This window comes from Schistosoma haematobium, chromosome 7 (assembly GCF_000699445.3).
Source record: "Schistosoma haematobium chromosome 7, whole genome shotgun sequence".
In the NCBI taxonomy this organism is placed as follows: Eukaryota; Metazoa; Platyhelminthes; class Trematoda; order Strigeidida; family Schistosomatidae; genus Schistosoma; species Schistosoma haematobium.
In genome coordinates this window covers 16123053-16145642 of record NC_067202.1, presented here as the reverse complement: position 1 = coordinate 16145642, position 22590 = coordinate 16123053, and positions in this window count along the sequence as shown.

Here is a 22590-nt window from a genome sequence, read left to right as displayed (position 1 = left end):
TTTATTTAAGACAGACCTCTTCGAAGTTGGTCTTTTCTCCTTTGACCGACGTGAGTCAGCTATTTCCGAGCTCACTTGCGATGGCTTCAAATCAATCTGTGTATCGACTGAGCGAGTACTGTCAAATGTGTCCCGACCTCGTTTAGTGATACACTTTCTAGCACTAATAACATTGAAATGGCCTCGGATAGCAAGGTGTTTGAGTTCGAGCAGCAGTGCTCACAAGAACCACACACGACTATTTTTATTAAACCGTTAGAAATCTGCAGACTCTAGATTCGTGCAAACTTCGTGTTACCAGCCTTTGCACTTGCCACACTGTATGAGTTGTACCATTCATCCAAAATCCAATATCTTCGTGCCGAGCTTGTATAAACCAATCGATTTATTTTCACTCACTCTTTGTGATTTTGTTACGGCTCCAAGTCTCTGGTAATGTACAGTGGGCTGTAGTCTAGCCACTCGACTATAACAGTTCTAGTCATTTGTTGTAGTTATTTGTGGGTCCATGTATATGTTAATCTGAGTGAGCGTATATGACTCAGGAGTGTAATTTTTCTGAAATCAGTAGTCATCACAGTACCAGGGAGGAGTTGGTTTGGTTGCATTGTGAGAAACAATAAAGAGGAAACTCGAATGCAACTGGAAGACGGTTGTCTCACGAAGAAATAATTAAGTTAATTGATTGTCAACCCAGACAATGTGAGTAAATTGAAGTGTACGAATAAAACGGCGAAAAAAGCAAGATAGGAATAAGCTCTTGATACATGGTAGTGATGATGGTAGTTAGGTCTCCATATATATATATATATATATATATATATATATATATATACGGCCAGTCGGAGTTGGCAATCCATGTATGAGTCCATATTTATCAGGTCTCTTCGTGTTACTATTGACTGAGAGGTTTGCGTTAATAAATCACCTAAAAATCTCCTATTACCCGCTGAGAATGCTTCCAAGTTTCGAAGTCTTTGTAGGATTTGTTACTCAGCCTTGAACCCTACTTGTTTGCTCATCTCCGTACTTGGTCTAAGAGATTTGTCTCTTTTGAAGGGAGGAAATAGAAAGGAATTATGACTTGGAAGAGCCATATGGGAAGTGAAGACAAATGATGGAAATTTGCAAATGAAGTAGCCGATATATGGTTTTCATATTTAGGCAAGAGATTTTATATTGATGTTCACAACATGTGCGATCTAATAGGATTCCAATAGTTGTTGACGCCGAGATATCGACGGGAAATTAGATGAATTTCTGAACTCGAATGCATTTTGGTGATGATTGATGTGATTAATTGAACTGAAATTTCTGAAATTGTAGTGCCAGTAGCAGAATCTGATGAAATGTGGACTTGGTAAGGATGATCATTCTATATTAGGAAGAAGTATCAACCAATATACTGATGACCAACAGTTCTATTATTATGCATTTCGCATGAAAGACTATCGATATTGTTTGTTTGAAAGATCCTAAGTGATCGAATTTTTCGTTTGTTCGATTACCCAATTTGTAGACTATAGTGATTGACTGTTAATCTCTCACATACATGCTCTCTCCCTCTCTACATGAGTTCCAGCAAACGTGTCATTCCAGGATGTGATGATGGATTTTTCTTATTCCGCTCCGCTAGGAGATTCATTTTTTAATTTGAAAATCCCACCATTTCCTTCAACTTCGAACTGATGATGAATACTGTTCATCTTTTATTCACTATGAATAAAGAATTTAATGGAAGCTAGTCAACTTGGGATACCGTGTGTGTGTAAGACGATATTTCAGGCTTACTGTTAACTTGATGTGTGTAATCTAAGTTTATACACAATCCATTGGATCGATGTATGTAGCTAGTACACGTATATGACTACAACTCATGGAAATGATAGATAATGATAGTTTCATACTCATAGTTCCCATTACGACTTAGAAAAGAGCACAAACAAAGATTTAAGCGAAACAACACGAATTGATTTTATCTTATTTAGTTCTTGACAGCTGCTTACAACCACGATTAGTAGAGTTCGACCATTTAATTTCAATAGCCTGTTATCATAGATATGTTTACTAGATATGTTCTATAAAAGCTTCCCCTTATGGATTAACTATGGTTTACTGTCGAATAAACTGCAATATATACCTTCTCATCGAGGTTCAGCACCATTTTGACAGAGTATAATCGATTTTCTTCTGAATTACTTTATAAATGTTGACTATGAAAAGATAGTGCGTCAGTAATGCCTTTCAGATTAATGAATAATGCTAAGTAATACAATCTATCTTTTACTGAAAATAATGAAAACCAGTGGCAGATTGAGTAACTTGATGCATTGAATAGTTCACACAAGCAGTTAATGAAGTAAACCATAGCTAGAAAAATCACAAATTCAGTTTGAAATGACTTGGATTATCCCGATGTTGATGTTTTGATCGGAAGTTGAACAACATAGGTTTGCAGATAGGCATCCTATGCAAAACGCCTCGACGTAGCCATCATGACACAAGTTGATGTAGAATAGATGGGATGTAGCTAACAGTGGAATCCAGGGAACGCGTTTTCTCCAATTTACGAGTCGTTAGCTCAGTAAATAAGTGAACAATTTGGTGGCATTCGAAGCAAACTGTAAACGGTTTGAGTTGCAAAATGAACACCAACACTGGGATTTAGGTACATACAGCTAAAAATGAGTCCCAAATAGGACGAAATATGCGTCATGGATTCTACTGCTGTGGTGTGTGCTACTGATATCAACGGGTATAAGTAATGTATGTCATTAACCGAAAGCTGAATACCCGGTAGCAGAAGATTGAGAAGATCAAAGAAAAGAGTACGAGGACAGAAAGTGATTGGTATGTAAACGAAGGAACAGTCAAGTCTTAGTTGACTGACATTTTACAAATAAAGTATCTACTGATAGTTCTCATATTTCGCCGAGAGATTCTACAGTGTTGTGATCTGATAGGGTTTGAAGAGTTGTTGACACTGAGATATCGATGAATAGAACAAAACTTATTTCCATGTTCAAATCAATCAATCAGAATGCAAGTTCAATGTAACGAATACACTAAAAGTGTGATTTATTGATTTTCTTTTATATAGCTACATTCTATATTGTCTCTCTTATGTAATCAGATATAATTCGTATAGAGAGAAGGAACAAATCTGTAGGGAGATTTTATTTGTGCCTAAATGATTCAGGGATTTATGGGAAAAAGCCTATTTTAACTTAATTTGAAATCTTCACTCTTTCTGTAGTGAACTTCATTTACAAAATATCAGTCAATTGTCTCAGACTTCATTGTTTGTTATTTCGTTTACACATCAATCGCTCTCTGTTCTCATTCTCTTTTCTTTGATCTTCTTAACCTTTGACCTCCAAGCATTTCACTATCGATTGATGATATAAACTACTTATATCTGTCGATATCAGTAGTATACGCCACACTTCTAATCCATATTCTATTTGAAATATGACTAATTAATAGGAATTTATTTTCAACAGTTGAGGTCGTGAGTCAGTTGAAGCTAGACCACCATGGAAAACCTGGAAGCACTGGACGGCCGTTTCGTCCTATTGTGGGACTCCACACTAGTGCGCATCCACGACCCCGCCTAGCGGGATTCGAACCCAGGACCTATCAGTCTCGCGCCAGGCGCTTAAGCCACTAGACCACTGAGACGGCATCCAACGGTGTTAATGTCTAACTTCAACTAATCCACGAAATTGAATGACACATCCACCATTGTCAGCTCTGTCAAATTATGTCATTATGAATAAGATTTATTCACTGTTTATATTAGTAAGTACCAACCGATTCTAACAATATTTTCAACGTTACTAAAATTCAATAGTATAGTAAATGATATTGTATTTAACCGACGAGACTATCATTTATGGACGACCTTTGAGGAAGGTCAAAGTAGACTTGAGAATGTCCACCTAGAAACTAGGACTAAATGAAGGTTACAAACTAGCGTGAGGAGTTAGAACTATAATTTACAATCGATGGTTAGAGTTAGGAATTACATTTAGAGTTTTCAACACGAACTGACATACACTAAAATGCCAAAATGCTATTTAACCGAATGGATGAATGAATTTCACGCCAAAATCCAAGATCTGTTATCTTATATCTGAATGGTTCGTCTATAAAATAGTCTCACCCTACAGTAGGTTTCCTTTATTTCTGCTCATGGTGTCCATCACTTTTCATGCTTTGGTCCATTTAGAGTTGCCACGTAAGTTGTGTGTTATGTACTAGAATCAATTTCATGTTTAAAAAGTTTACTTAAGTGACATAAAATTCTTCACAAGTTGTAAATTAACTTTCAACAAGGCTATCAACAGAGAGTAAACGACATATGCATACGAAAAAACGAAATTAATAAACACCAAGTGATATTACTTAAACAAAGAGATCTTTTATCAATCATATCATTTTCAAAGCTTACTTACGTCTGTTACTCCGAATGTAGCATAGGCTGCCGACCAGCATTCTCCAACCCACTCCGTCCTATGCCTTCATTTCTAGTTCTATCCAATTGTTCTTCATTTTTCTCATGTCTGTCTCCGTTTCTCGGCGTAATGTGTTCTTTGGTCTTCCTCCTTTCCCTTGACCTTGAGAATTCCAAGTGAGGGCTCGTTTTGTGACACAGGTGTGTCTTATCCACTTCCAGCACTTCTTCCTCATTTTCCCCTCCACTGAAATCTGGTTTGTTCTCTCTCACAGTAGGCTGTTGTTGATAGTGTCTGGCCAACGGATAAGAAGTATTTCGTGTAAACAACACTTCTTTTGGATTATGGCTTTCGTAGTTCTCCAAGTTTCCACCCCATACAATAGAGCTATCTTGACATTTGTATTAAAATTTCTAACTTTGATGTTGGTTAACAATTGCTATGAGTTCCAGATGTCCTTCAATTATAGACATTCTGCTCTTTCTTTGCCGATCCGCGCATTCACACCTGAGTCAGATCCGCCGTGTTTAGCAATGATACTGCCCACATATGTGAAGGTTTTTACATCTTCCAAAGCCTCTTCGTCAACTGTGATTCGATTGGTGCATGTTGTGTTGCATCGGAGAATCTTGCTTTTCCCTTTGTGTATGTTGAGGCGTACTACTGCTGAGGTCACTACCACACTGGTCGTTTTCGAAACTATACATTCGCTAATATACACAATGTTTATAGACGCAATCATGTATGTATAAGTCTACCAATCATTAATACTTAAATGGATGAAATGATAGATAATGAAGCAACAGACACTAGTTTTAAGTGTCAGTTAAAACATCAACACTGGAATGTAAGTGCATTCATTTCACAATGTCAATGTAGGGAGAAATATGTACTTTGGGTTTCAACACAGTCCAATATCTAGAGATAATTAGTATAGTTTTGAAAGCATATTCATTCTGCATTTACCATCAGAATTGCTATTACTAGACTGTTCGATAATAAGAAGGTAAAATAACCAGACATTACAGAATAATGTGAAATTAAGGTATTTCTCCACCTTAAATCGATTGGTAACAGAGTAATGAATGACCTGTGTGATATCTGTCTAGTTCTTTAGTGTTAATTAAATACTACATATCAATATGTATTGTGACCACAAGTCCGAATGAATTGAAATCTTATGCACCATTTTGAAATAAGTGGCTGTAGTTGGGAAGCTGTATGTAATCAGCAGGAAATCCTGAGTAACATTGATCAACAAGGTAACCCTGTATTTTTGAAAGAACTGATCTATCCTATGAGATTTGAATCCTCATAATCTACTTTCATTGTATAAGACGTTATCACTGAACATCAACACAATTTAAGTGCTGTTTAGTTACTTAGAATAGTCTTCATACTGTAATTTGATCGACAAAACTCGGCCAACACTAAGGATAAAACAAACATGACGTTGATCATCATTCATTGATCAACAGATTATAAGTGTCTCACATCAACACGCGATCACTTGTAACCCAATAGCTCAGTGGTGATGTTGAAATTTACGAAGCTTGGTAGGGTAAGTTCTAGTTTTACTGGAAGCGTCGGTTCCTTATAGATTATAGGTACATACTCTCAACACATGTCAATATCAGATAGAATGTTGCCCCACGAGTACATCCAATGACTTAGCATATGATCAACTATTCATTTGAAAACCTGACATTGAGAAAGTGACATAGTAATTATCAGCTATTGATTAGTCTATTTTCCATTTCATTCTATCTGTAACTTATCAATTTGGTATTATTTCTTCTACTCAATATGATGTCCATGTCATTCGGAAATCTTTGATCCATGATGACATTTTACCTAACTCCAGTTATTTCCTCTCTATCTATTAACTTTTCTAATTATATAAATAGATTATATTACAATCTATTTCAGGACAATAAAATTTTCCATTTAGTTCAATTATACACAATAAATTACTTCTATTGAATAACTATTGTGACTACATCTTATCCTGAGAGGTCGATTAATATCAGAAGAGGTTTTGGGGATGTTAGAGTGATTTTATTAGTTGAGATCATGAGTCATTTGAAGTTAGACCACTATGGAGAACGTGAAAGCACTGGACAGCCGTTTTGTTCCACTGTGCGACTCCTTAGCAGTGAGCATCCCAAATCCCACCTTGTGAGATTCGAACCGAGGAGTTATCAGTCACGCGCACGAACGCTTAACCATTACATAGTTAGACACTATCCTATAAGAAGATTTTTCTCTTTATTTATAGTTTACAAATCTAGAAATTTGTATTCATAAGACAACTAATACATCTAGAATGTATAGTTTTCGATAGAATAAGTGGTAAAATTAAACTACACTAACACTTTAGTGTAGAGCAGTCAGGTTTTAAGCAGTGACTCTGTCTCGAAATGCCCTGGTACAACCGAGAGTAGGGAGAGTCAGCTCTCCCTCTTGAAATGCTCTCAAGTGGCCACTTGCATACAACCACTGCCAGGGAAGTCCTAACCACTGGCTTCCCACACCACGGGTGTTGTTTACGAAATTGAGAGGACGAAAAGCGAATGTCTAGTGATTTAACTGTGTTGTTGGATATGGAGGATCCGCCTAGCGGAGTTCGAAAACCCGCATTCTAAACCAATGGTGTACATGTGCTCCATTATCCTGAAGGAACAAATGGCGTAAGAAGCAATTGTTGGTTACCGACTGCCATGGGATTGCATCTCCTGACGTTGCTCCACTGCCTTATGGATTAAACCTTAAGGTCAAAGGCTCGGGATGTGGTCCCCCAAGAAAACCACCTGCATCGATTTCGGCACCCGGGCAGTATCCTGGCCTCCACACAAATCGAATGATTTATGTGGCGCATAGCTGCTTGGTGTCTCTTTGTACCAATGTTTGTGTTTGAATAAATGAATAATAAATAAGCGACACTTACAGTGAAAGGTAGTATGTATCTTATTAAGAATTATTTAAAATTACTTATAAACAGCCTCGAAAACGTTTAAAATCAATGGAATAACTTCCACGCAACCTACCCGATCAAATTGAATTGACGTGTAAAGTAGATTACAAGAAATATATGTCGGTAAAATGGATTGTGTGGAAATTTACTTGTTATCATTCAACTTATAACTCTGATCGAACTCCTAATGCATGAACCTAACCATGTACAACTTGATGTGATAAATAATCCACTAATTAATCATGTTAAAACTGTTTACCTACTATAAGCAACGATGGATGATGGCTGGCAATGGAAACCAGGACGCGTATTTCGCCCTATTTGGGACTCGTTATCTGGATATACCTATCACATCCTAGAGTTGATATTCATACCGGGATTCAAACCCAGTGTCGTTCACTTCAAACACCATCGTGTTATCCACTTAGCTACTGAGTCCTAATAGCCATATTTTGCATGGCAATCAACAATTATTGAACTGGTTATAACATAGTCTATACTACCGATGTAAATATGTGAATAAACGATCGATTCAGTTACACAAAATATTTTGAGTAAACAATAGACGGAATTTAAGAGTTCATTATGAATTAGTTAACATCTGAACAATTTTCTGTACAATTTATAAACAAACAAGATGTTTTATTTGAGAATTGACATTGTTATGTACTAAAGAAAATTCAATTCAATAACCAGTTAATTATTATAACTTGTGGGTTTGTACCCCTATCAATGTATAATGTAATGATACCGCCAATTAGAGGACAGTAAATTATCGACCAGATCAGTGACGTATTAAACAATTACGAGTAGTCTATAGTCCTCACCGGTCCTGTTTCTTGCCTAACCCTGCCTGTTAAGTCCACAACACCAATCTCAGCCTCTGTGATATGAATCATTTGTTTCAAACATACCGAGTTTATATATCAACCAGACAGACCACAACGTACCATAAAATAGGAAATAACATTTGTACAAGATCTAGCTAAATGTGGCTGTGAATGAGGGAGATAGTAATTGGTAGATTGGGCATAACTTAAGAATGGTAAATCGTATAATAATAGTTCATAGATCAAGATAAAGCTCATGATAAAAGGAACACAAATACGAATAATTAAGTTACTCAATAGTTATACAATAAGAATATATATGTGTAATATCAGTCCAGAAATTAATCCCAACAGTTATCAGTCATTATTCTCAACGAGATATAATATTAATATAGACATGTCTATTAGATAAGTTTTATAGAAGCTTACATTAATGTATTACCTATTCATTACTCATGGTGTACTACCGAATGAACTACAATATACACCTTCTCATCAAGGTTCAGCATCATTTTGACAGAGCATAATCGATTTTCTTCTGAAATACTTTCTAAAATGTTGACTATGAAAAGTTGATGAGTCTCATTAATCTGTCTCACACGAATGATTTATGCTAAATCATTTATTCTATCTTTTACTAAATATAATGAAAACTAGTGGCAAATTGAATAACTCGATGCACACAATAGTCCAAATAAGCACTTATAACACACGTTCATGTAGAATAGATAGAATGTGGCTAGTAGTATAATCCAGGAAACGCGTTTTGTCCGATTTAAAAGTCATCAGCTCAGTAGCTAAGTGGACAATTTTGTGGTGTTCAAAGCAAATAGTAAAGAGTTCGAGTTTCACAATGAACATCAGTTCTGGAGTACAGATACATACAGCTAAATATGAGTTCCAAACAGAATGAAACACACATGTCATTTATTTCACTACTAGCCATACTCCATCTATTCTAGAAAACAAATAATTGTTAGTTATTAATAAATTAGAACATAATCAAGAATGTTGATCATGAGAAAACTGCGTTTATCGAAGATGTCGTCATAAAACATGAAGTTAATGATAAGTTCTCAATACAAATCGATTGATCATCAGATACATTACTTGACAAGTAATTCACCTGAATACCATACATATCTATCTCTTTTTCCTCATTCAGCCATAATACTGAATAAACTTTATCAACCTTTGAGTGAACTACAACAATGTTGGTAAAGTAAACAGGTCTAGATTCGATTATTGTGTTGATGGTATTTTGACTGAAATTCAGTCAGATTTAAATACGTACATCTTGACCATCTAAACCGTTTTAAATTAAATTCAAACTCATACCCGTTGCACAAGTAAGCGGTTGTTTGGACTGGGTTGTTTAATGGATAACGCTGTCGTATTTGAAGTGAACGGTACTGTGTTCATGCTCGGTAGTGAATATATCTAGAACTCAGGTATATAGCTAGATGACAACCCTCAAACAAGATAAAACACTCATCCGGGATTCCACTATAAACCACATTCCATTTGTTCCATATTAATATGTTGAATTAGCTTGATATACTTTTAAAGATATTGATCAGGAATTATTAAACAATCTGAACAAGGTAACGATTGACCGATATGAAGCTCATTTGGAACAGTCGCTTTTTTCTATTCATTCACAGATGTGAAATAAAACTTCTACTGTCATAACACATTTTTCAGACTAGCATGGAATCTGTCTGTAAGAATATACCATAATAACTTTGATAATACGGTTTATTACAGATATGAAAGAAAGTATATCCTCATCGATGAAATCACCACTCATTCACACTAGAACTCTTCTAATCGTGAAATTTATTGTTGGTGTATTCTTACTGACCGTAGTTAACTATATAAAAAGCTTCCTATCTCCTACCTACTTAGCTTACATTGAGATTAGATTTCTTACTGTGATATATATATATATATATATATATGTATATATATATATATATATATATATAGAGAGAGAGAGAGAGAGAGAGAGAATACGGAAAGAAATTCATAGATCTACATTCATTGAATGTTGTAGAGTGAACTGTTTCAAGACTAATAAACTAACCAATGGTAAATAATCATGGATGTTTCCAAATGGATACATCTATACAGACAATTCCCTAGAGATTTTCTCATATACCAATACAATATCCTAAGTATATTTCATTAATTGCAGCAGTACTACTCTTCAGTGCACTTGCACAGATGAAAATAAACACACAGTAGAGATATTATATGCAGTAAGAATAAGGGAAAAGTAAAGATAACTGTACAGAAAGCATTAGAAAATATCAAATGAAGAGATCTCATAATATGAAATGAATAAGAAATTCTCTAATCGATCATTTTAATTCCATATTTGTGGATTGTTAGTGAGCCTTTCAATGGGTAAAGAAAACATGCTCAGTAATATCGTTTCACGGAAATCATTATGAAGACATATACCCATTTCCTGAGAGACTGTTGGTATCGTTCATTGTTTGATCCTTAAATATTGGTGAACCGCAGTTTATACGCTTCACTAGCAATAATTCGAACTACAGAGTTCTCTGAAACAGCCATCGATTTCTTCCAAATTGTTACTTCACCTTAAACTCAAGTGTGTGTAACAATAATACATAAGTCTACAGAATCCCCTTACTTCCTTCAAACTACATACTGTCACATACAATAAATCGGATTAATTACATTAGTAGTCATATAAATACATTCACACGCACACACACACATACACACAACAAGTAATCGATAGAATTGTGTGTGTGAAACTGTTCGCTAAACAATTACTGAACGGTGCAAACAAATCAGATGCATCAAACAATCAGTGAAGTAACTAGTCGATAAGTAGAATAGCACAAATGACATCAACAATTAGAAGAATCTAAGAATATCATATGGCGAAGTTTTCACTTGAAGCTCATCACAAAAATCATTTATACAGTTACCAACTCATTTATTTCTTTTGAAATGAACAACTAATTTACACCATACACTGAACATCATTGTTCTTCACATAGTGAATAGTTTTGTTTACCATTTGTTTCTATCGTCGACATGACAACAATAACTAAGTTTGGTATGAACTTCTATGCATAAGAATAGGTCATGTTTGAATTTAAAGCAAATTTATTCTCATTGTTTATGAGACACAGAGAGAGTGAAGTTCTAGAAACATTGAAAATTTACAAGGATACATGATTAACCAACTACATTTGTATATCCATTAGATTTTAGAGATTTGATTACGTTTGTTCTCAGCATTCTCATTGTTATTTCACCATTATAAAACATCTTTGATTTCATTTCAGTATATTTAGTCAATAAGTAAAGCGTACACTTAGTTGCCGTGACTTCATTCAAATTGATAGTTAATGAATGCTGAGAATTGTGCCGTTATGTTTGGATTAGTTTTGAATTTCCAAAGTAGCACGTTCGTCAGTGTAGCGATAAATAAATCCTCAAAATAAATAACTCTGTATGTCTCCGACATTTGATGATGGCCGCATTAGTTTCGCTATATGCACCTAGCTGAAGGCGCTCGGTCATGCTTCGAAACCAGATAACGACTGTGTATACCGTGCTACACACCCGTTGCAACTGTTAGCCAACTTAGACCAGACGCATCACGAACTGACCTACGCGGTGGTGGTCGCATTCTCTTTCTTGTAAATACTCTTACTAATATATTTCTGTATTAACATAATTTGTATCATTAGATCATCAAACAACTACTGACACCACATACTACTTATGTCAACAGATATTAGTAGCATACTACACCACTAGATAGATACTATTACACAATGGTTTAGGTGAATTTCAGCATTGAAGTTTCAAAATATATATATCACTTAATTAATATTACATAATATCATGTCAACCAATCAATAATTCATAAAATACTCTCCAATTCATTCTGTCCTGAATTAGTTCACTTCATCATTACTGGTTACATTAATGTTCTGTTCTTATTCAACATTTTCTGCATAATTTAAATACCTGAAATGATCATCTACATTGAATATGGACTAGATTTCTGTATACAGTGTCATTACTCTGATTGACATGAAACATCATCACTGGTTCGATTAACACTCTGGTTAAACAAGGCAAGCGTAATGACCTTGACGGTAGTAGTAGTTGTTGTTGTCGGTATCACTCAAGGGGAAGATCGATAAATACAATTGATTTTCATATGTATCATAGTGCCAATGATTAGTTGACCGATCGATCGATCATGTCGATTAATTGATGTGCTCAACAAAGATAATACTAAACTATTTGTGTGTATACATGTACCATCTATTGTGATTGTATGTGCTTCTTTCTAATAATATTGACATGAACTACACAATGACGAATTTGTTCCCAAGAGAATTTTGTGAATGACTATTGAATTTTATGAAGTGATCAACCATATTACTTACAGTTTATAGTCGTGGTTACAATTATGTGAATAATGGTGAGCAAATGTTAGTTATCAATCATTTACTTTCGCCTGTTACTCCTCGTGAAAAAGCACAGTCCGCTCACCAGCGTTCACCACCAATTTTCAGACAACATTCCAGATTACCGAAGTAAATCCATGGAATTTGTTGATATCACCACAAATACAACATGAAAGCACGGCGACGCACAAAACCGTGCACATTTCAAACACTACCATTCACAAATCAGGGGAACCACCAGTCAAAATCACCATTCCTTTGTGAGAAGGCAGCATTTTTGATATGCTGGTTGTTTAAAGGAAACACTTTACAACCGTAACAACTCTGTATAGTACACAGTACGACTTTGCCCTCGGACCTTGGGCTTGCTGCTTTTAAACTTATCGCTCTTCAACCGACCTTTCTGGCATGGTAGGACCTTGAGGAATGATTGTTCCAGCCAGTATAACTCGATTGGTTCATTACGATAGGAAAGCACAACCACCACGTCAGTCAAGGTAGCAAGAACCGTCAGAAATGTAGCACCAATACACCGAGTTATTGACTGCCGAACAGAGCTGTATCGGTAGACGCAGACTAATGGCCTTCAGTCATCGTGATAACCACGACCAGTGGGCGCACATTTCGGGTGATATGACTCACAATTGGCAGCAATCATGCTGACGTATCCACCCTGTCTTCCCTGGGGTCTTCAATTTCAAAATTATTTTATACTATCTTATCCAACTGATCGGTGCATTTTTCGCCACTCATTCTCCATACTTCACTTTCACAACTACCATTGATACTAACACCATTTCTGTCAATCTGATTTCTCGCTATACTCATGAGATGTGACAACTTCCACCAATACAAAATCGTGTTACGTCCTGCTCTGCGCATGACTCACTAACACTATCAAAAGAACCTTATGCACATTCACTTCCCGTGTTTAACACTGCACAGTCATCTAATAAATTCATAGGCAGCAAAATCACGACGAAACACCTAAACTGAATTTCACATTAGGATGAATTGTGCAGTTCTTCCTTAGTCTGCTTACTAACATCGTATTGCCGAAAACTTCTATCCCACCACATGACAACAGCAAAAACTACAAAACACACCGACTCTAGGTAGAAAAATCAATTTATGTTGATAAGAAGAGAAAAATTAGTTCATTTGCAAACACAGTTCACATCATAATACATATAATACAAATTTGTTTGTTTGTTTTTGTTTAAAAGAGATAAAACTGGAAAAATTGACTTTCTACTGAAGATCCAGTTCCTTCTCATCTATTACTAGTATTTTCACTAAAAATATAGTGTGTCAGCTTATTTATCATCTGGCATAGTTCAATAACAATACAGTTAGTATAAAATGAAATTCACAGTAAGGAGAAACACAGTTTACAGCGTCATACAAAACAATCTGTTCTGCACATATTAACAAAACAAACAAGTATTCATTTCGTGAAAATACAATAGTGATAGACAATGAACAAAAGAATAGTGCCGTGGAAATGTGTGTACGTGTATAAGTCAGTATGCATGTCTATGTCATCAATTAGAATTATTCTTGTTAATAGATACTATACAGTTCACTAGAAAGTTATCAATTAAGTAATGAACTGGGAAGAACACAGCTGTACACATGCACAAACAATAAATTGTAGTGATGATGATGATGATTGCAATGTCATTGTAGTGTGGTCTCCCACTTAGCTCATTAACAACTTACTCAATCGTCACCATTCATGACTGTATCAGATCACTTCTCTCATATGATGCACACAACAAAGATTCAGTGTTCACTTTGCTCATTCACATTTTACACTGGTGTAAAATAAGTTAAAACTGCTATGGAAGGGGCAGGGAAGGAAAGCATTTGAAACACTGCTCCATTACTACAACAACAACAACAACTCGCCTTCACTTCTTCATTCTCTCCTTTGAATTCACAAACACACACGCACACACAACCGAACACGTGAAAAGTGAAAATGTGCACAAAACAAAAGTCAATGCAAATGATTTCATCCACACAAAATAAATAATGAATAAGTAGAGACAGTGGCGACCGAATCAGTAATCGTTAACGTCAAAAACAAGAAAGACAACAGCAACCACCACTAATTTACATTTATCATAAACATTCTATCCATCGATTTGTTGTCGATTTACTGATATCAATCAATCAATCAATCAATTTATTAACAATAATAGTTTACAGAAAAATAATTAATCAATTCTCTTCATGCAAAATGGAAACAAATTATTTGATTATTCCCTTGTTTCTAACTACAACACCGTCGTCCACTGTTTGAATTGTCTGTGTTCGATGAAACAATGGGTTGATTATATGGAGACATTTTCATGTCGACATTACTCACTGGAGGATGTGAACGGACAGCTTCGAAAATGGCTGGACACAATGTAAATGATAAAAAGAACAGTAAGACTACAAATCAAATGTTTGGCAGTTTTACACAAAATTCAATGAGCGACTATTGAACACTTGATTGGTAGGATTCAAACAGTAGCACAAAAAGACCAGACAAACACAACATTGATTACTGCCACTACTCCACTGATCAGTCATTTGTAAACAACTGACTCCTACGAAAAGTCGGTTATGGTTCGAATAGCTCGGTGATAACCTCTTATATTGTGACGTTGGGCAACGCAAATCAGTTCCGATCCACTGGGAAGCATCAGTTCTCTCCCAAAGGTGAAGGCACACATTAGCGACAAGTATCAACTAGCAAGAACTAGGGTTTCAACTTCTAAGGAAGTTGTTTATTACCTGCTTGGAGGGTGCTACATTAGCATTGAAGTGGTGAAACAGTATAACCCACATTCAATTACTGATACTTCAAAATACTAACCTTCATGCCACGGAGAACTGGAAACAACAAAATCCTGATAAACCTCCATCAACATATCAGCACTCCTTGGTCATCATAAAATCTCTTATACATTCAAAACTCTCATCCTTGTGTTCTTTTCATATTCATAGAAACAATCCGCTCTGGGAGACAGTAAGAACAACTCATTCATATTAACAAAATGCTAGCATTACTATACTTATCACTAAATCACTGTAGAGAAGTTGGGCTAGACTAATGTGCCTAGGTAGTACTTTATCGACAAATACATGGATGGAAAAGTATTTATATTCAACTCTTAGACCGATGTGTTCACCAACACTAACCGAATGTTCACGTAATTAATTTAAAAACAATTACATTTATTCAGATACATACTTCGAATTAAATCGTACATCGCAATACCGTGTGATGGCTTTTCATTTACTAATTCTTACCATTCAATATTTGCTTCACCACACATTTTGTACGGTGCATATCTCGTACATGAAACTGAAGGCACAGATTTGACAACGTTTTTGTGTCTAAATATGTCCATAAACCGTAAACATCAAGTCGTTACATCATCATATTGACAAAGTAAGGACATATACAAGAGGTGTGACGAATAATAACACTGACATTTACCCTGATGTGTCACATTCAATCTTTTATCAAGTCACAAAACCAATAACAATAAAGTAAGTTAGCCTTATATTTTTAACTCACTCACCGGATGCGTGGGCACGAGACACTAAGTGTGAAGATTAATGATGCTACACAGTTGCTTAAACCAAAGTAAGTTGAGCGAGGTCTGAACTTGAGACTTGATGGCTGGAAGTCGAACGCTTTGACCATTGAGCCACAGCTCCATAAGTAAATACTCACTTCCTACTTTTACTGTTACAGACGCAGTGAATATGCTTGTACAGTAAAGTAGAGTTTGCCAACATGAAATTCACTAAGAAACGAAGACAGACCATCTTGCAACCAGATTCATACTATACTTTGATGGGGTAACAAAGATGAAGCACTATCATCCTAGAAAAATATTTGTCCTCAAACGTAGTCTGTTGATGCGAACCAACGAGCTTCCTTAAATATTAAAGCCTTAAAGATTTACAGTTGAGTGGTGAGCCAATGTAATCTATGCAAATGATAAACCAAAGAGCATCGAAACAACAAAATCTATTTTACCCAGTTAACTTCATCTTTTCAATCAAAACTTAAATCATCATATGATTTGAAATATAAAACTAACTTTTAAGAATCGAGTAAAAAGCATTCTCAACGCCGGTGGATTCCAGAGCCGACGTTTCCATGAAGAATAGTCCATGCCTTTCAGCCCAAAGCTTCGCATCTTCCGTCAATATAGTTCGCAGATGTCTAAGGTCACATTTATTACCAACCAACATAATAACGATATCTGGTTCTGCATGGCCTCGTAACTCCAGTAACCAGTGTTCCAGATTGTTGAAAGTCTCTCTTTTGTGATATCGTAAACCAACAGTGCACCGACAGCACCACGGTAATAGCTTCAAGAGAAAACGTCAAAATATGTCATAGGATACGTCTGAGGATACTGAGTGAAATTCTTACTACATAGAAGTTAAACAACAAGAGTTAGCCGAGCTTGTCTATATGCTGTCCAACTCACAATAGTTTGTTCTATCCAGTAGTATCACTGGTTCTCGCAAAAATCACGACTGGAAGTTTAAAAACCCAAGTATGGTTACCAAGCCAAACTAAACCATTTCGAGTTATTCACTTACGACAGCTATTTTGAAACTCTCTATGACTGCTTTTGTCCACTCTACCAAATTGGATAGAACGGCATCTTTAGTTCAAAACCGACACCAAGTGGATAGACGCTTAAGTCGTATTACATTTACCATCTCACAGACTTACAAACTTTAAGCAGATCCAGGACGCATAGGAATATCATCTTAAGTCCGTACAGCGAAGCAGGATATTTGTCTAGACATCTGTCCATTTATAGATATAAGCTAACCTAGCTTGTGGACACAAAATAAAACTCACTGAAGATTTAGGCCGACTAAGACATTAAGTGGATAGGCTACCAAACACTGATAAGAAAAATAAATCTCGAGATACGAAGCAAGTCGTAATTTGGTAACGCTATAAGGTCCAGAAACTTCTCTTATCAAGTGGTTGATTATTAAAAACTGAAATAAAGCTACTCATATGAATAAGATCACTCCAAGGTTATGGAACACTGACTTACATCTCCTGCTGAAAATAGGTTTAGAGTAGCCTGCTTTTCAGCAATACCACCAGCGAACACGAGTAACTCAACACAACAACCTCTTTATGTAGGCAGCAACTAAGTTTAATTCAATCCGTGTTGTCTTCTTGCATGGCTACCTGAACTCAATAATTCAGTGAACAAAGCGTTGGCGTTTGAAGCGAATGGTACAGGACTGGAGTCTCATCTTCTACATCAACAAAACGAAACGCCATCCCAGCATTCCACCGTTAACCACTACCCATTTTTAGTACCATTCTGAAGTCTTGCTTTCAAAACATGAACTTTAAATATCACAGTTCTACACATGAAAATACATGGAATGACTGTCCACTTGCATGTACAAATTGTTCTAAGTTCATGATGACTGTTTTCATTATTCAGGTTAATTAAAATAAGTAAATATAATGACCCAGATTTTTGAATACCCATGCACTTTAAGATTACCAAACAATGAATAACGTCGAGACGCTTTGACAGAATGCTGTATTTAGCAATTGGTGCACAACTGCGTTTTTGTCAGACACAATCATCTTCACAACGTATTGTGTGCAGTCATTAAGAACAGAAAGTACTATCACAACAGTAACTCGAAAATGAAAAGGCCATATTTGCAAGTTTCTTAGATCTAGCACTGAAATCTCTACATAAAGATTGTAAACTCACGCGGCTGTTATAGCTCGATAACGTTCCTGACCAGCAGTATCCCAGATCTGTGCCTTTATAGTCCTTCCATCAATTTCCACGCTCCTAAATGCCACAATAAATATTTCCCACAGACTCACTTTGTAGCGAACTCAACACCGATCGTACTTTTACTTTCCAAATTAAACTCGTTTCTTGTGAAACGTGAGAGTAAGTTACTTTTCCCGACACCCGAATCTCCGATTAGTACAACTTTTCAATTGAAATAAATTGCTAGATCTCTTATTACCTTTAAACAGATAATCGTACTCATCATCTTTACCAGACATAGAACCTCCATACATTGTCAACTCTCGAAAACCTGATAGTGTAAACTGTACCAGTAAATTAAAGTAGTGAAGCATTAAAAGACGGTGTCCAATGTTTCACCGTACCACTTATCCCAAATCAAATATCTTTGTGATGAACTTGTATAAACCAATCGATTTATTTTCACTCACTCTTTGTGATTTTGTTACGGCTCCAAGTCTCTGGTAATGTACAGTGGGCTGTAGTCTAGCCACTCGACTATAACAGTTCTAGTCATTTGTTGTAGTTATTTGTGGGTTCATGTATATGTTAATCTGAGTGAGCGTATATGACTCAGGAGTGTAATTTTTCTGAAATCAGTAGTCATCACAGTACCAGGGAGGCAACCCAGACAATGTGAGTAAATTGATTGTACGAATAAAACGGTGAGCAATGCAAGATAGGAATAAGCTGTTGATACATGGTAGTGATGATGGTAGTTAGGTCTGCATATATATATCAATTACGGCCAGTCCAAGTAGGAGTTGGTAATCTATGTATGAGTCCTCATTTATCAGGTCTCTCCGTGCAGCTTTCCACTGAGGGGCTTGTGTTCACTTAGTTGGGTAGAACATTCCAAATGAGGACAATTCTTTTAGAGACAAAGTGAGGACGCACCTGAGCAATCGCTCAGCAAAGTCCATTTTTCTGTTCTTTACCTCTGAAGATACTACAGGCATTCGGAGATTCACAACGCTATTGCACACAACACTTTTATAATCCGGGTATACCAGCCCAATCAAATCGGAAGTTAGAAATAAAGTGGTTCGAATACGTGTTTGGAAATTTATTGATATATCAATAAGCGCGTGGAGATAGTTAGGACAGACTTATTTTGCAACTAGCCTCTGCAGTTCTTTCATTGATTATCATAATTGGTACACTTGCTACGAGTGACTGTCATGTAGTTGCTTGAAAACTTATGACCTTGGATCTTCCGTTTTCGCATGACACACGGATTATCGTTCACAAATACATTGATGCACACATATGCCTCTTGTTCTCAATCTCCTGTTGTTACTATATCAGACTTACTTACTCATGCCTATTATCCCTCTTGAGGGAGCATCGGCCATTCACCAGCAACCTCCATCCAACCCTGTCCTGAGCCATCCTTTCCAGTTATTTTCACTTGCTCTTCATTCTCTTGATATCCGCCCCCGGCTCTCGACAAAGTATGTTCTTTGACTTTTCTCTTTTCTCCTTCCCTTCAAGATTACATGTGTGTGCTTGCCTCATGATCTAGTTTGGTGATTTCCCCAGTGTGTGTCCTATCCTCCTCCATTATCATTTAATAATTTCCTCTTCAAATGGAAGCTGGCTTGTTATCCGTCACAGTAGATTATTGCTGATGGTATCAGGCCAACGGATATTGATTATCTTGCATAGATATCTGTTTGTATATACTTCTACCTTCTTGATGATGGTTTAAGTAGTTCTCCACGTTTCATCTCCGTACAGTAAAACTGTCTTGACGTCGGTATTGAAGTTTCTGACTTTGATACTGGTTGGTAGTTGTTCTGAGTTCCATATGTTCTTCATTTGTAGGAAAACTGCTCATTCTTTGCCCATTCCCGCATTTACATATGCATCAGATATAATCATCAAATAAGCTGACGCTATTAAAGGCAAACATATCTATTGTTCATTCCAGGCGAGCGATATCAGTGTCCAAAGGAAAACCAATTTTCAGACAACATTCCAGATTACCGAAGTAAATCCATGGAATTTGTTGATATCACCACAAATACAACATGAAAGCACGGCGACGCACAAAACCGTGCACATTTCAAACACTACCATTCACAAATCAGGGGAACCACCAGTCAAAATCACCATTCCTTTGTGAGAAGGCAGCATTTTTGATATGCTGGTTGTTTAAAGGAAACACTTTACAACCGTAACACCTCTGTATAGTACTCACTGGAGGATGTGAACGGACAGCTTCGAAAATGGCTGGACACAATGTAAATGATAAAAAGAACAGTAAGACTACAAATCAAATGTTTGGCAGTTTTACACAAAATTCAATGAGCGACTATTGCACACTTGATTGGTAGGATTCAAACAGTAGCACAAAAAGACCAGACAAACACAACATTGATCACTGCCACTACTCCACTGATCAGTCATTTGTAAACAACTGACTCCTACGAAAAGTCGGTTATGGTTCGAATAGCTCGGTGATAACCTCTTATATTGTGACGTTGGGCAACGCAAATCAGTTCCAATCCACTGGGTAACATCAGTTCCCTCTCACGGTCGCAAGTACGCATTAATGACGAGTATCAACTGCCATGAGGTAGGGTTTCCTCTCGAACATATACAATTACATCTAAAACACATTACGTTTTCACATAATCATAATTAACCAGCCATTTTTTTGATGATTTCGAAATATAATTGCTATGGGAAGTTCGTGTGTGTTCAATGACGTTACAACGCTGTGAGATCTGAAACTTTGTGAATCGATAAAGCAGATAAAATGTTTAATCTTAATACTAATGAGCGTTCATAGTTCGAGCAACCTGAGACTTGATGATAGAGGTAGTTTTAAAGCCAATGTTAACTAATTCTCTGTTCTTACTATACAGGAGGGAGTCTCCAACCATCGGTTACGATAGTCTCATGGACTCGACTAAGTAGTCTGCATCTGCCAACATGGCTCACACGAGACGTCAGTGGGCTTATGGACTGATGCCAAGTTTCAGCTAAGCCGCCCATAACTTCCCTCAATCAGTCTACAAAACTACTCTGCATTACGCTTTGTGATAGTCAGCATATTGGCACTCCTTGGTCGTCATAGAATCTCCTCGCTTTTCGGACGCATTTTTATTCGCAGTTGTATAGTTTTTTTGTAGACTATGTTCAAGTTATCTTGTTTTGTAGTGTCTTCCTTAGGTTTGTATGGGAGTGATTTATGTGGTTCTGCTGGTTTTTGCACCACACCTATTCCAAAGTTTCAATAATGTCGTTGTAATTTATGTCTGTTATATGTGGTGTGGGTGGTTTATTTTGGTTCTTGTATTCGATGGTGTTTCGGTTGGATCGTTCGTTTGATATTTTTTGTTGAATTTGGTTGAGCGTTCGTTGTTTTGGAAAATAATATATCTTTCTTCATTTTAATGAATGTGTTTTAGGCCGTCATTGGCACTTTTGTTGAACAGCGTTTCATGCTTTTCTATTCCTGGTTACATTAGAGAATTTGATTTAGAGTTTGTTTCCATGTACTTGTACAAATAGATAAGAAACTCCCCCCATGTATGTCTTTCCTTAGTAAACGTCTTTTGTTTTCCTCTGATTCGTATCGTTCTTTCTGTCGTCGCTTCATCTACACATATTTTGTTACCCCTTAAGTTTGTTTATGTTTATAACTACTTATTGTTTACGGCCAACCGTAGTATATTTTCAAGGTTTTGATTACCCAGTCGTATTTAACGTAACATTTTTTGAAATGTTGTCACTGGCCATATTGAAAACCGTATGTTAGACCGACACCCGTCGGCATATTGCTAGTTACTTTATTTTGTAGAGGACCTGTGTTTTTCCACATGAGAAGAATAAATAGTGTTTCGAGCAGTAACCGGTTTTTCTCGAAACTCGTTAGAGTATTTTGGTGCCAGCCCATTTCGTGTTGAATTTCGCCCCTGACTTCAAAGAGACTTAGTTTTGGAGTTATCAAACCATCACTCAAAGCATTATGTGGTCTGTCCTGTATAAAAGAATATTGTTCTAGTATGTTTTATTCAATTT